This window comes from Ambystoma mexicanum, chromosome 5p (assembly GCF_040938575.1).
Source record: "Ambystoma mexicanum isolate Mex_15411 chromosome 5p, UKY_AmexF1_1, whole genome shotgun sequence".
Lineage (NCBI taxonomy): Eukaryota > Metazoa > Chordata > Amphibia > Caudata > Ambystomatidae > Ambystoma > Ambystoma mexicanum.
This window is the reverse complement of record NC_090930.1, coordinates 642,037,747-642,054,894: the sequence shown is the minus strand read 5'-3', so window position 1 is coordinate 642,054,894 and position 17,148 is coordinate 642,037,747.

The window sequence follows — 17,148 nt, the reverse complement described above, 5'->3', positions numbered from 1 at the left end:
GTAGTTCTGATTGTTGGGATTTTGTATAATTAATCTATGGTGTTGTTTTTTTTTAATGTAAACTATGTACTATAAGAAAAGAAGACATTATTATTTGAATGAGCGCTCCATAAATTATTATATTTGTTAATATTGAAAGATGTAATCTTTACCATTACAAATGTTGCCTTCATTTTTTCTTCTTTGGAAAAGTTTTCTTCTAGCCATTGAAGCGTGTTTGGTATTTCTGTTAAAATAAAAAATGGAGATATTTGTTCTCAGGGGCAACATGCTCACCTTGGAAGCAAATCAACGCGGAGCAATGCCGTTTCGATCCCCAGGTCCACCCTTAGAAACATCTGGGTGTTAAGCGCATTATTAATAACCAATTATAAAAAATGATAAATTATAATATCTTTGGTTAAGTTGCTCAATTTATATAAAGAGTACTTTTTTTTTAATTCGGTAGCCTATAAATTTGGGGTAGCTTGACGAATGATCACCATAGCTATCAGAGAGGCGCATGCTGATTGCAGGTTTCAAAATATGAGTTGCTTCATAATTTTAGAAATGGTTGTCATATTCTATGCGCAGATCATTGCCTTGGTCCATGGACAATGTGGTGAGGAAAAGAAGTCTCGAAAATATATTTGGGGTTATTTTGTGGATGACGGAGGGCCTGGAAAGGGTGGGGGAGTGGAAACAGTTGATATACAGCTCTATTCATTGGTGAAAAAAACTGTGCAGGTGCTGCTGTGTCTGCCGTTCATTATTTTGTCCGCGGATGCTATTGGAATTGGGAGTGGGGGATCTGGGTGAGTGTTGTTATTTGAAGGGGTATTGTACATACTTGTTATATGGTTTAATTCTACTGTGGTGGTTGTGACCAGTGGCAGATTATTGGGGGCACAGCCAATGAGCATGCCCCCACGAATCTGGTCACTGGCCACATACGGTATAGTAATATGTGTATAGTTGTTATAGGTACTACAGGGAGACTATACCATATTTGTAATATGGTGGAATTATATAATTGAAGTGTGTATGGTATTTATGATAGTAGGAAAATTGAGGATAGTGCTCTTTGATGTATCATGCGACTTTCATGTAGAGCTTCAAGGAGCATGCATGAATGCTTTTTAGAAACTTGTTTCAACCTTTACACCCCACAAAACCCAAACTCTACTCTCACAATCATAAAGAAAATCCCCCCTTATCCCAAATGACAAAACTCACTAGGTATTTACTTGGCACCAGAACTCTGGTATTATAGTGAGCTGCAACCCTGCAGGGGTTCTTCACAATGAAGTGAGGAGCAGGAAAGTTAGAAGGTGGAGTGTGGATTTCTGAGAAAGTGTAGTGCCTTGGCCTAAAAGGGGGAGAGGATGTGGCAACAACAGAAGGGCAAAAAGGAGTAAGCTAGCAGTGGCTGAAATAGATTTTGGGGGATGGAATAGAATGCACATTAAAATCTCGAGTTTGCAGTCTCACTGGCCTCTTGCTCGGTAATGGTCTGAGGAGAATGTGCTTACAAAGCTGAAGTCAGAGCTAAGTGATGAAACCAGGGCATACGCAGCTATTCTTTATTCATTGAGATTTTAAGGGCTCCTTTCAGGGTTGCGATGTTAGGGATTAGCATATGCACTAGGTGGAGCTGTTCCCCACAGATGATTTAAGGGAGCTGGGGAAAGTACTGCCTCACATTTTTATAGCTATTTATGCTACATAGGAGAGGAAGTGGCTGCCTCTCTGGATTACCTATGGTGTTGACTGAATTGAGCTTTTGCTTTTACAACTTTTACACAAGTTGCTAATATTTTTTAGGAACAATTTCAGGGAGATTTTTACTCGTAAACTGTACAGCTGCTGTGTGCGCCCTCTAAGACCACAAAACCAATGCAGCATGGTCCTCTCTGTCTCGTCGTAAAACCAGCTGAAACATGTAGACAGGGGATGTGCAATAATTATATTTTGTATTTCGATTTATATAGCACTTTCGCAAATGTACTGAACATAACTTAAATATATGTTATAAAGTAGGGTAAATATATCGAAGAAATAGGTGAACAATAGGAAACAAAGTATAGTATTATCTACTGGAAAAAGGAGAGAGAATATAGCATTAACGCCAGGTAAACAATACAGAAAGGTAAAGGGATGAGCAAATACAAGAGGTTTCAGTACATAAGAACCAAAAGAGTAAATGAATGGAATCGGGATGAGGCACAAGGGCATACGGACAGTAAGGAGAAAGTGAGGTTGTGAAGGGTGGGTAGAGAGATGAAAGATGAAAAAATAAAGTGGGGCAACGCTATGAATGCATCTATAAAAAGTGAAAAGGACATACAAAAGAATGTGGCAGTGGAACGTTAAAAGTGAGTAGAGAGAAAGGAGGAAGTGAGTGAGAAAAAAGTGAGAAAAAAAGATGAATGGACAATTTGTAAATGGAGCAAAGAGAAGTAAGATAGAAGGCTGGGGGACCAAGGAAGAGGTCTCAGCATTAATCGATACAGGAGATGATAAGCCATATGATCAAAAATGTGGTTCACTGAAAAGATAAGAATGAGTGGGCACGAAGATTATTATATAGGAAAAAGTGATAAGAGTGGTCAGTGTGAGAGATATGTGAAGAAAAGGATAGAGAAGACTTAAAAGTATCTTCATGTTTGCAGGCAGAAGAAGAGAAGGAACGTGAAGGGGGAGGTAAGGGCACAGCAGGTGGTGGATTGAGTGAGGAATACTGGTTGCGGAAAACAGTTGGACTTCTGTTTTCATAGGAGTTGAGGAAAATGGGAAAACATCCAATGTTTCATGTCAAAAGGGCAGATGTATTTAGCGACAATTGAGGTGAAATAGTCAGTGAAGGAAGATTAAAAAAGGCACATTTGGGTGTCAGCATAAACGTGACACAAATACATGTAACATGAGATTAGAGCAGAAAGAGAACACTACAGAGGATCAAGCACAGAATCATGGAACACACCATAAAGAAGGAGTAAGAGGGTCCTCGGCACAAAAACCTGAATGAGTTTGGTCATAGAGATAGCAGCTAAACCATAGGAAGTCAGACCCAGATAATCCAACGAAAGTAAGTCGCAAAAAGATAATAGAGTGATCACTCATATCAAAAGGTGTGTGGAGATCAAGGAGAATCAAAATAGAGGTAAGTATTGCATGAGGGGTAGAAACAACAATATTAAATACATGGCGGAGGGCAGACTCAGTCAAATGAGAGGGCTGAAAAACAGGCTGGAGAGGAGATGGAAGAGCAAGCAGATTCATGAATGACTTAACAGAAATATCTAGTAATTCACAAAGAAAAGGAAGGAGGGATAAGGCAAATATTTCCTGGAATAGTTGGTTCAATGATGGATTTTGTAATTATGGGTATAAGCACAGCATGCATAAAAGAAGACTGAATGCTTGAGATGGAGAGATAATTGTTGAAAAGGCAGTTTGTAAATGAGATGGGTTGATGATATTTTAAAGGTATGACAGGGAAAGTGTCAAGAGGAGAGACCATACAGTGAGCTCTACTTAGGATTGTAACAGAATGGGGAGAACGATTATAGTGAAAAAGCAGGAGGAGATGTATCAGTAGAGGGAGAGAGGGAAGTAAAAGTGATATGTAAGGCAGAGACCATAGAGGCAAAGTAGTCAGAGGAATCTGTGGAAGAGAGTGAAGACAGTAGGGAGGTGTCAGTTGGACGAGGAGAAAGGATATTGTTAAGAAATTGGAAGGGACAACATGGGTGATTTGAAAGAGAGATAATGAGCACAGAAAAATAATAATTCTTATCCCTGAGTAGGTAATAATCCCAATATGGGTGAAGAGAAGAAGGCACTGAGAGATCAGGGTTGAGTGATACTTCCAGTGGTGCTCTGGTTCCGGACATAGGTTTGCTTCGATATAAGTGCAGAAGATTGCCCAGGCGATGGAGGTTTGCAGGAAGGAGAAAGAGATAGGTAGCAACTAGGCATACAAGTGTAGTAAGAAGAGATGTGTGAATGAAAACAAACAACACGATTTCAGGAAAGTGGAGCAAAGGTTGTAAGAGGGGGCGGAGGAAAAAAGAGCAGACAATATTGGTAAGCACGTTTAAGTCACTGCAACCACATCCTGAGACGCATCTCTCTTTCTGGAACTGCAAGATGTAATTGCAGAACTATCTCACTGTCAGTAGAGCTGTTCTAACAGATGTAGCTGTGGCATGTTTCCAGGCCACTGGTTTACACAGCCCTCACTTTTCTCTGTTTAAAAACAGTATAATTCGTGTGAATTCTTAACTGATGCAGACTAATAGTTCGTATAAATCAGACCACTCATCTAGCCCCATGCATACACATTTTCTTACACTTTAACCAATAGCACAGTATTAATATCTGCATTTAATAGCAGTGGGGTTTAAAGCAATGCACTTCCCCTTGTGTCTTGTAGTATCATCTCCAACACTGGCTACTTCAAGTGCCGGTCTTCGCTGAACACTAGTTGCCGCCGATGTCACTGTTCACTGTGCCCGATATAAAGGCCTACCAGGTAACATAACTGCATTGCATTTGTTTGATACTTATTCCAACTAACAGCAAACCTTGCGCAACTACATACTGGCTACATTAAGCCCTGTCTTATTTGTTTTCAGCTACCTTCGAGCATTTGAAACCACACGACTATACAACTGATAGTCTTAAATATTCGCAGCCCAAGACGCATCTAATTACGTGTGGGTATGTTGCCACCTACAGCATTCCCTGTCCTTATTCATAAGGTTTCTTTTGACCACACTTTTGCTAATTGCATCAATCTAAAAACATATTTTGTTGTGTGTCTTTTCACGTTTTAGATGACATCCAGATCCACTCCAACATGTCTATCTTAATAATTTCCTAATGCTTGGAAGCACCTAGTGTTCTGACTAAAGTTTGGAGCATTCGTTAAACTGTACTACCTAGAAATTGTGTTCTGTAAATACTCTGAACCAGAAAAAACAGTATTGACAGTTGAAATGTGCTGTCAATTCTTGTATCCAGCAGATACACACCTTTATGTTACTAACCTAACTTATTTAGCACTATCTGTTAGTGTTCAGTAAATGACAATGTCAGCCCTAACCAGATGTTTATTTTTACTATGATATTTTAGAATAAACACTGTTTTAACAGCGTTATACATGACTTAGAGTGACATATGGCTAATGGAAACATCCCTTGGCAGACTGTCGGTTTTGGCAACATTACCTGAGCGTCGAAGGGAGAGGTAGCCTTGACTCAATCTTCCTTGTATTTGAATGTAAGCAGATAACAAGCTATACTCTTATGGGAGGTGTGAAGTTGGTAACGGTAGCAACCCAAAGAGCAATAGTACAAAAGACCAAGATAAATGAATTTGCAATCAAGGTTCAATAAAAAATATATTTACTTTAAACACACCAATATGCAGTATAAATGTACTAGAAAAACGAAAACCCATTCCTCTGGACATATCACATAATATGCAGAATGTAGTTAGTGCAAGCACTCTGTGTAATCTAGCAAGGGGTAAAGGCAATGCATTCTAAACAATGTCACCAGAAAATATATGTCTTGGTAAAAAGGTGAAAATGGATGGATTATCAGTCACTAGGGTCCCAAAAGTGGACCAAACAGACTGTGGCATCTCAACAGCACCTTTATCAAATTGTTGGTGGTTCAACAACATCTAACCAGGCTTCTCAGTACTGTGCGTTGAAGTTTAACCAGGTTCGGATACAGAGTGTCATGGTGAACCAGACTGGGAGCTGGCGTCAAGTCAGGTTCTGGATGAAACTCCTTGTCCTTCAATGCAGCGTTTGATGAGGCCACAAATATATCAGTTTGAATGTCGAGCAAATATTGATGAAGGAGATGCTAGTGGTTTGAGACAATCTATGAAAAGTTGGCAGTTTGAAAAAGGTCACAGTGGCGAACTTCTTGTATGATCCAGAGCAGGTGATGCACTCAGCTGGTCCAATGTGGCAATAAACAGGTTTGATGCAGCAACACAGTGATTCAAAGAAGTGTGAAATGCAGCAATCTGGATACTCGTGGTTTGAAGGCATTTGGACACAGCCAGTTTTGGTTCAGTGATAGTTTAACGTGGGAGAATGTATAAACCCAGCTGCTTGGCATCTTCTGTTGCTGTGAGTCCCAATCCAGTGGCCCAGGGTGAAGATTGGTCCTTTTCCTCACCACTCCCACCCAGGAGAGTCCAGGTTGCACTTGCATGGTTCCTTCATCTCACATGAGGAGCCTAAGTCCTACTGCAGCTGGTCAACGGAGTATGTATTTGTATTACAGCAGATCACCCAAAATGAGCACCCAGGATTGGGTAATAGCATGCCTGTTTGAAGGCTTTAAGGTAACACGTGGCACTTGCCTTCTTGCATCATACCCTAAGTGCTTTCCTTCTGTAGGAAATGTAGGAAGCAGAAAGGAAAGAGAAACCCACAGGAAACCTAGATGGAGGATACCTTCCTCCCACCCTCCTGCTCTGACTGACTGCCCTAATCCTATCTCCTTAATAAGACTGCACCTTCAACGGCCCTTTGTTATTCAGCAACCTGGTGTGAGGCTCGTCGTTTTGTTGTGGATGTGTCACTAGGATGCTTGGTCCCTGGAGGCTTCTCTTCTTTTTGGAGATTCCTGGGCTGGCTGAAGATGTGCTACCTAACCTCCCATGGTATCAAAGCAGACAGGTTCACTAGAAACCACATAGACTGTCCATAGCTGGCCTTGTGCCACTGTGCATGGTACACATCCGAAGTGGCTTTAGTAATGGTGTGAACTGTCAGTCACCATACTAAAACCCAGGTATGGCTTACTATTAGAGACAACCCTGTCACCAGATTAATAGTTCCCCATAATTATTTCGGTTTTGGATCAGAGGTACAGATGTTTTGTGCAGCAAACTCTCTGTCACAGCATCTGTCAAACAGGGCATTTCCGAAGTTTTAACCTGCTCTCTGCTACTGAATAGCAGGAACTGCAGATTAGGGAGACTGATGCAGCAGAGCACAGGTATACACTATGGTTTTGTCATGAACTTCTCTAAATGGGGTCTGATCCACAGACCACCCTTTCTGAGATGGATTACCAGCATAATTGTATTATTAAATAACAAATAACGAAGCCGGGGCTTTTACTTCTTGCCAAATGGCAATCCTTCCTTGACTGCACATGTACCTGCCAGTGAGGATCTGGGGCAATCAGATTGCATGCACCCCCTTTAAGGAACATGGGTGCTATACCTTTGACTTAGAAATGCGGTGGAGTAGAGACTTTGAGTCAATCAAGATAGCCCCTGCAAAATCCCTGTCCCCAAAAATGAATGACAATCCAAATCAAGAGCAGGTTGATCTGAGTTGAACCTCCCACACCTCATCATGGCATTCAGAAGATGACCCATTGGCCCATTCTTGGTGACCATTGACAATGAAATGCGAGCTGGAATCCTCTGTGCTCTGGTAAACTACATCTGTGGCTTATAGAAGGCAAAGAGTGCTGAATGGAAGTGATGTCTTAACGTCCAAGCAATCTCCATTATCACCTTGAGACGTTTTTGCAGAAAAGAAAACAGTAGGCTTACAAGTCATGTGATCACAATGTGTGCTCCTTCAGGCAATTTTACTAGAACAGGGGGACAGCTGCTGATTTTCGAATGCAACCTGTTTGCCCATGAAAAGTGAATGTAAGGAATATGTCTGGGGTAGGAGGTCTGATTTTAAGTCACATTTGTTGAAATTGACTGTCCAATGTCTATGGAGAAGTTTGAAGGGGGTTGGGGGTCCTAGCTCTTCCCATGGCATCATAGATTAATGAGACTAGGAAGGAGACAAATTCCAGCGGGTTGAATGGTCATCTCCCGGACTTCCTCGGAAAATTACCATCCCCTTAGTCTTCCAATGTAAGGTGTGCCTATGATGTTTAGAAAAGCGAAAACGAGTTGTATGTGACATTTGATAGAGAAAACGGTAGCTATGTTTGTGTGTGTATTTGGGATTGTGTGTGTATTAGTGTGAGTGTGTGTGTTTTGAAAAAAATAGTTTATATGCACCATGCTTGTTCTGGGGTTTTGGGGAAGTGTACACACCTTTCAAACAGAACTGTGCCTTATGACCCGAAGCTCTAGAAACAGCAAGAATATATGTGTTATACAGTTTTGGGAGACTGGCACATTTTCGGCATCCTCAACTGTAAGAACACCCTGCTTGTGAGGAGAAAGCAGGGATCAGCCACAACATTTTTTTTAAAAAGGGAACAGACTCCAAATCGCCAGTGCACATACTGAAATAGTGATAACCAGAGAAAGCATCAGAAAAAAAGGAAGCAATATAAGAACACGTTTAAAAATAAAGCGTTGCTGTTATGCTGCAACAGGAGAAGTGGAATAGTTGTGGCACAGGACAATTGTATTAGAAAGAAGAAAGAGTAGTACAGAGGCAATGGTTGCAAAAAGAAGGACTTGTGAATAGTATTGGCCATAATCAATAACTTAATCCAATGTTTGTTGATGGCTATTAGTGCATAATGGCCCGCGTGTAGCAACCACTCTCACGCACCAGCCAACACACATTTTTTAATGCACAGCACTTTATTTCAGGACATAGGCACTCCAGGCCCTCATTTGCTTAACTGCCCAACGCCTGCACGTCTTCTGTACCAGCAGCCATCAGATGTAGGCAGGAACAGGCTGTTCTGGAGGCAGGTGCTAGAGATGAAAGTGTCAATACGCTTGGCGCCTTACGCCCTGATTCCTGCTGCCGCACGTGCCAAGGAAGATGAGCAAAGCTGAAGTAGTAGGTGAAGGTCTGATATTCACTATTCGGTAAGTTGCAAAAAATCGGAGTGCATGAGTGTTGTGTGAATATGTTTCTTTGAAAATGTGAGCATGTGTGTGAGTTAACGTCTGTATGCATGTGTGTGTGTGTGGTTATGCATTGTCTGCATGCTATTTTGTTACAGTGGCTGTTGTGTATGTTAGTGTGGGGGTACATTGTTTGTATTTGCAATACTGCTAATATTGGCCAAAGCCATATCATGTGTCTTCTTTCAGAGGAAAATGTTGCTGATGTTTGATGAAACCAGCACAAGTGTGTTCTTACAGTGGCATTACTGGTGCCATTGGGCAAAGCTGTCTTGGGTGGCTTCTTCCCTGGCGGTACTAGCCTTATCGGGCTAAGACCTCATAAGTGTTCTTTTACCGAGGCACTACAGTCATTATTGGTGAAAGCCAAGACGAGCCTGAGCCTTCAGAGGCTGTGCTGGCCTTATTGGCTACAGCCAACATGAGTGTCTTCTTAGAGTGGACATGCTGGCACGAACTGTGTACACATCATCCTGAGAATGTGGGGGGAAATTCACTGTGTACTATTGGTGTGCAGTTTTCTATTTCACAATGTGTTACCCTGTGGGACCGATCGTACATTTCATAGTTTGTTCTCGATATTTCACTGACAGTGTGCCACATATGGACATGTTAAACCCATATTAAAAAATAAATAAAAAACACATTTGGGGAGAATTCATTATTAAGACCAAATGGTGAGGAGAGCTCCCTCTAATAGCCATTTGGTTTAGTTGTGCCTCATAGTTATGCTGCGTTGCTCGTGTTCATTACTGGGACATATATATGCCCATAACGGAAAAGAAAAATGACTAGCCACCTCTGATGTTTATTTTTTGCTGCTGATTAGAAAAAATAAATGATATTGCATTAAAGGGAGCTTCCATGCCCTGCAATAAAATATGCGTTTCATCACATCATTACTTCTTTTCTACTATGGCAATAAAACACAATCCAGCCTTAATGATGTTCCCCGAGTGCCGTTACAACTTATAATTACCTGCCAGACTAGGTTATATCGCTATTAGCAAACATGGGGTCTCATTACGAGGCTTGTGCTCCCATAATGAAGGGTGCCGGTTCGGGACCGGCACCGTTCATTACGGGATGCCTCATTACGAGGTCTCCTAGCAGGACCCGGAACAGACGTCTGATAAACCTAGACGACCTTTCCAGGACCCGCGAGGGGTCCAAGGAGCTAATAACGGGCCTGTTATTAACGGGCCCGTTGTTAGCTCCATCCCCATTCCCATTAAACCCTATGGAGCTCAAATGGGAATGTGGATTGGTTTTGTGAATGAGGAATTACCGGGTCCTCCCAGGTTGGAATGACCCGGTAATTCCTCATTCACAGAACCCGGAGCTGGAACCCGGTATGGAGGCCCATGGTTTTCAATTGGAAAACCAGGATTCTGACAGCAACGTGTTTTGTTTGAATGAATTGGACATATTTTCAGCGTTCCATTCATTCAAACAAAATAATTATCTGAGAGGCTGCCTTGGAGATGCCGAGCCCCTCTTCCATTTCTATGATAGCATGGGATGAGGATGCGGCAAAGAAATAAGGTATGTGTGGTGGGGTGGTGTGGATTGAAGTGATAGATACAGAAATGAAGTGGAGGGAGTGAGAAGAAGCAGGAGTGGGAGGTGGAGGAGTGGGAGGTCAGGTGAAGGAGTGGGGGGAGAGACAGGTGCAAAGACATCTCAAGTGCTTGGAATGTGGGGGTAGATCTTGGGATTCAGTCCGTGATCTGAGCAACCTGAATGGCTGTCCCCCCTCGCACCCCGGTGCTAATAAAGAATATAGAGGCTGCTCGCTAACTTCACTTGTACTGCAGGATGGATATATCTAGGATGTGTTTATGAAGAGCTATTGAGCATATATACTGTTTTAAATATGTGCTCTGGGTGGGATCTATATAAGGATATTCAAGCACATTCAAGCCATTGGCACAGAGGTTCGATCTACAGAGCTTTTTTTCCTGAAAATGAAGGCAGTCTTACAGACAACTAAATATTCTGCAGTCCATTTAGTATGTCAGAAGTATCAGAGTTTCTGCTGAGGCTCGAGCCTACTTGCCATAGTTTAAGTAACCTGCGTGTCATTGTTTGGTGTTCAATGTTACCTGGCTGGCATAATGGGTCTATTTGTGAGACTTCTAACACATTCTCGCCACATTTCAATAGTGTTTGAGCTCAGGGTTTTCTGCATGATGCCTTAGGCATATAATTTGCCGTAGACTGTGGTGAATACCTGGGAACAGGACACAGTCAAATCAAAATGCCTTTTGTATTTATTGCTATATTTCTGGGTTATATTTCTAAATATAGAGTGACACTTTTATGAAATTAAAATCCATTTTGTATAGCTTTGATTTCTTACATTCACATGGAACTTGCGCATTCCAACTGGAGTACGCTTCTAGCTTCCCAGTATCGCCATCATTTTCCAGATGGCCTTCTAAACTGAAGTTGGCTTTGGTGAGGCACATCTTTGTTGACACTGTGCAGGGAACTATTCAAGAAATAATTCTTGTTATCCATCAGGTCAGTTGAAATAGAAATTATATTCACTTTATGCTGTGGTCAAAGTGTACGAAAAGAAGTAGTGGAACTATGTTCCCTGCTGGCCTGTCCCACTCGCCACACACCCCATCACCACGTCGCCTCCCACACACAATACACACCCCCAAACACTTGCACCTGATGTTTAAGGGAACGTTCAGTGCAGTGCACTGAAAGTGCAAGCTGCAACGTCTTCCTACACTTTTATTTTAAAACGAAACTATTCCAGAACAGATTCTTTTTAAAATAAAAGTATAGGAGCTGTAAAAGGTAATTAAAAAAAGTAGAGGAGCACCGCTCCCGCCCGCTCCTGCTCACTTCGACCACTGACTTTATGGGCCATATGAAATGCTCAGTTATCACCGGGATTCCTTCTCTGTCTTGTATGGTAAACCGCACAAACTTTGTCAAAATGGCCATGCTTGAATGTGCAACACAATATTAAGGACTTGCATGCAGCACTGCAGATCCTCATTTCCTCAATGAACTCTGTGGCAGTTGCAATGGTAGACTAAATCATGAATAGCAAAGTGTTTCCCTGTGACCCTTGTGTTGTGGAGCGGGGGTCACTTTTCAGCAGCCACCTTATCCAACCATACCTCTTGTATATTTCTTGTTGATGGTTGTTAGGGAGAATTCTCTGTTTAGGCTGAATTTCCTAACCTAGTGAGTCCCCCAGCAGCTTTGCTGGATTTCTGGAGTTTGTTTTTTTTCCATCCTGCCAAGAGTGAGACTCTTTTCTCCCACTCTTGGACATGAATGTGGTTAATTCCTTTAAATGTCAATGTGTTCTATGGGCTATGGGGTCTTTTACTCCATAGGGTCTCATCTCTTTTTCTATGTGTGTTATACCGCACCCTCCGTGCCGTAACACTGGGGTGTCCTAGAGGATCCCCACCATAGACTCCATACCCTGGGACTGACTACTGTCTCCCAGAGCATGTAAAGTCACCATTGGCTTTACTAGACCTAAATTTACTAACAGAACTAGTACAAACCATCCTATTGTGGACGTACTGGTAGGGGTGATTCGATTACCCCTGGGTCTGTTATTCGAGGGGGCACTGTCCCGTGCCCCCTCGTCCAGTTTTGGCTGGTGGCAGTGGAAACTACTTGTTATATTCGACCCTGAATATAATTCTATGGGATTCTTCCCATTGTTGGGGGCTAATACTTTTTCCCGTTAGTCTCTAACATACCGCCGGTTTATTTGTCTTAAATAAATCTACCGGTTGGTATTTTCTGCCAGAACTCGGTTTTCAAAATGGCGTCTGTGTTCGCCTCTGTAACTCCAAGCCAAAGGTTGAGTCCTTTGTTCCACTTTTGGTGGGCTTCTGCACAGAAGCCCTCCAAAGTGGTGCCATTCTGTCTGGGTACCACAGGGTGTGTGGGAGGGGCTTTAGGCACCCTGGACTGAGTTGCCTTGCCAACTCAAGTCACACACTGGTGTGATTGGCCCACCCCGCTCACCACTTAGCGTGTTCTGATTGACAGCTAGGCTGAATGAATGGGGGTTTTCTGCATAAAAGCAGGGCTTTTGGGACTGGATCTTCAGAAGTCGCCACAGGACCTAAGAATCCGACGAGGGTAAAGCTGAGCTGACCTGCAACGACGACACCTCCGGAGGAGCCCTGGTGAACCGTCTCACCACTTCCCAACGACAGAGGAGATCTCCCGGCTGGAGAGTCTTCTTCCCCCGACTGATGGGAACAACCAGTCCCTTTGCTTTTTCTTCGCTTCCAGGACGTAGTGGTCGAATTGCCCGTGCTGAGCACCCCGGCAACCGGATAGCCACTAACCACTGTACCGCGACCAAAAGGTGGTGCCTTGTGACGGAGCACTCTGCGGCTGGTCTCTTCCCTGGTGGTGCAACGATCTTCAACTTTCCTTCGACGACGAGAGCATCCCATCTCTTGGCAAAGCCCTGACTTGCATCCACCACCAGGAACAACTGCCCCCGCCGGAGCTGTCTCTACACTTACAAGGTACCGTGTCCGCCTGGCTTCCCTGATAACGGTTAGTGTGAGGTGTCTTAAATCCTTACCTTTCCATTGGGCCGCCTCCAGATCTTCTTAACTTTTTGTTCTAAACTGGTCCAACCTTTCTGTGACAATTTGCTACAAAGACTCAAAGTGCATTTCCACTGTGATACTTTTTGGAACATATTGCCTTGCCTCTCTCCGAGTGGGCCTGGCCTCTGACTTTGTGATTCACAGTAGACCCTGCCTTACTTGCCTTGCATTTGCTTTGTAAAAGTGTTGGTACCGAGTTGGTTTCATACCCTGCCTTTTCTCTCCCGTTCTAACGAATATTAGAGTGCCAACTAGGTTAAAGCATTCACCTCTGTCTGCAAATAAGTGGTGCCGTTGAACCTAGACTTGTCGAAATATTGTTAGAGGATTGAGATACTTATAATAATTGTGATTGAAGTTGTTTGCCGTATTAGTGCCAGTGTGTTTTTCATAGATGTGTTTTTAAAATGAATAATTATATACCTTTACACCCAAGCTCTGTTCCGTGTCTGCTTGTTCTACTGTGTTAATTGCCCTATTTTGTATACTCCACATACTGCCTAACTTTTCTTGAGAGAAGACTGACTGTTCAGCCACAGCTACCAAGTGAATCTGTGTGGTGCAGACGGCTACCAAGTGGGTTTACTGCCAAACACCTGTAGGCCTAAATCTTTTGCAGTGGTCCCAGAGGGAACTGCACAGGTTTCCGCTTAACAATGGTAGGTAGTCTCGAGAGCACACTTTTTTTTGTAATCAATGCCACTAATGTTAAATGGTTATTATTTCTATGCCTCTCCCCCAGGGTCGCAGTTAAGTCTCTTTAATTCTCTGAAGGTAACCACCTGAATTTGTTGATACATCTTTTTAGCTCTATTACTGTCAATCACTGGCTTTGATATGTTGCTGAAAGTTAGGCAGTGGTTTATTAATTTAATGTATCTTTTCATATCAGTGCAAATGAGTGATAAAATATTCATATCGGCATTGCGTGATAATATGACAATTGATGTGTGTTTTTGTGTGTGACAATTATTCCATTTCATGCGCACAGCAGCGTAACAATTCGAACATTCCCAACCAAAAGACTATTTTTGGCCACCAAGATTGCCAGTGGATTTGATTTAAAATCAACCTTTTCCTGTGCAATAGAAATGAATTTCCCAAAAAAAAAACCAATTTGCTGTGATTTGATTCGTAGCAGTTCAACGAACTGTGACGATAGACAGCAGAACATTGTGAGAAGACTTTGACAAAGCAATTATCTGAAACTAATGCAAACCAGTTTGTAAAGCAGACATCTGGCTTACATTGTCGATGCTATTAGCATTTTGGTGTGTGAAGATGTTATCCTAAACTTCAATTCGTCAAGCAAGTTGGTGTGAGAAAAGCACTGCATGTGTGACAAGTACATTGTTAATGTTAATGATCTATCACATCTTTCTTTCCTTGGCAGGTTTGTGACAAAGATAATTGTGTAATGTGTTTTTCCTGGAATGTTTTCCATCTAAGAAAGGGGGAAAACGTAACATTTCAGATAAAGGAATTTAGCCAACAGAATGTAATCTATTTATTTACATACTGTTAATGCTTATGGCGCCAGTCGCAATGCAATTGGGTTTGTTTGCTATTTACTATTATGGCAATCCAATGTACTCACAGTAATGCTGACACAGCACGCCTAAGTATAAAGGGTTCTTCTCTACACAAGAGAAGAACATGGCAGTGTACTATATTTTCAAATAGTTATTTAAAAATAGCATGATGAGGTAAAACCATTGGCAGATGTGTAATTAACAAACCTTAACAGGCAATAAATATACCCTAAACACAACCAAACATTCATATATACTGGCAAAATCTTAATTCTTTCTGCATAGAAAATTAGCATTCATAAATACATTTTTAGAATTTGGGGAATCAGATCTACATATGGGTTATTTAGGACAACTATCTTTTGTAATGTAGACTTGACATTTTTCACTCACAGATTAATCCTGCTAAAACTTTCATTACAAGAAAATGCATATTCCCATTTAGCGCACGTTTTAGAGGAGTTAATTACGCAATATACACTGAGGATCGGGATATATTTCCCACCTCCCCCCCACTCCTCTGTGTTTATTAAAGTGCATATTGTTAATTTTATTTATTTTTTATTTTTTATTGTTGAATATTTAATCAACGAATTTGATTTTTACATCATCTTTGCTCTTTGTTTCTTTAGTCATGTTTAGTTGTTATAAGTACTGCAACATCATGCTGAGTGCACACTCTGAATTCCCTTAAAAATAACTGCAAACAAAGATTGCTGCTATAGACTTAGAAGTAGAGTACCAGTTATATGGCAATGGTGGCATCTGTGATTGAGGGGTGATGAAGACACCAATGTCAACGCAAGTTAGATATGCTGTGTGGTGGGAGTGAGGATGATCTGTGCCGAGGGATTAGAGTGTGAAGCCTCTGGGGATCAGTGGAGGTCAGTGTGATAAAAGCACAATGGAATACTGGCAGGGAGGAGCTTGTGGCCTGCTTGAAATGCAAATAGACTATGTATTAATGCATTTGTTCTGAGCCAACAGATTCACTGCACCTCCCCCTTAAGTGTTAAAATGAAAGAGAATACAATTCATAGGTCTGGATAAAAGACCCTGAACTTATTTGACATGGTCAGTTCATACTTAATGGGTGATGGGGAATTGCCCTGCTGCTCATTATGGAGAAGCCAAACCAGCCTTGTTGGAAACTCTAAGCCCTCCCACAGCTGCAGTAAGCAGCTGATGTAGCTCCCCTGCACCACCAAGTGCAGTGGGATGCACACTAGTACTGCAGCCAGTGGCCCATCGGCCTGATGGTGGTGTAGTGAAGGCCATAATGACATAGGGCCTCATTACGAGTATGGAGGCAGCCATGCCCTTTACAAGGGCATGGCTGCCTCCATACCGGGTTCCAATACCGGGTTCTGTGAATGAGGAATTACTGGGTCATTCCGGCATTGGAGGACCCGGTAATTCCTCATGCACAAAACCATTCCCCATTCCCATTTCAACCCCCATAGTGCTCAAGGGGAATGGGGATGGAGCTAATAATGGCCCATTAATAACAGGCCCGTTATTAGCTCCTTGGTCCCCTTGTGGGACCCGAAAAGGACATCTGGTTTTACCAGACGTCTGTTCCGGGTCCCACAAGGGGACCTCGTAATCAGGCATCCCGTAATGAACGGTGCTGGTCCCGTACCAACACCTTTCATTACGGGACCACCAGGGTCGTAATGAGGCCCATAGCAACTTTTCAACCCAATTATGATAGAGTTGTGTGCAGCATTACAGATCCAGCACAATCTGCAATACCAACACATCCTCAATCAGCAGGAGCAGCACAGTGTCAGAATGGGGTGATAAAGAATCCCCTCTCCAAATTGTGTGCATTGACTGGATTTAAGTGGCCAGAGGCCATGCCACTTGTACTAAGCTACTACAAGGAATACAAAATGAAAGACTGGAGTGAGGTCCCATGTGGTCTTGTACACTCAGGTGAAGGATGCTTTGTGGAAGGAAGCCAGCAGAAGGGTAGCATTCTCTTCTGCCAGGGAATGTTGTTGCCGCACAGTGTTTCCAGCAGAAATCAGCATTGACACCAATGTTGAGGGTTACCTACCATGTGATTCCTACTTCTAGTTCTGCATTGAACGTCAAGGAGCTCCCCACCTGTGTGCACGTTGTAAAAGGAGAGTGCCAG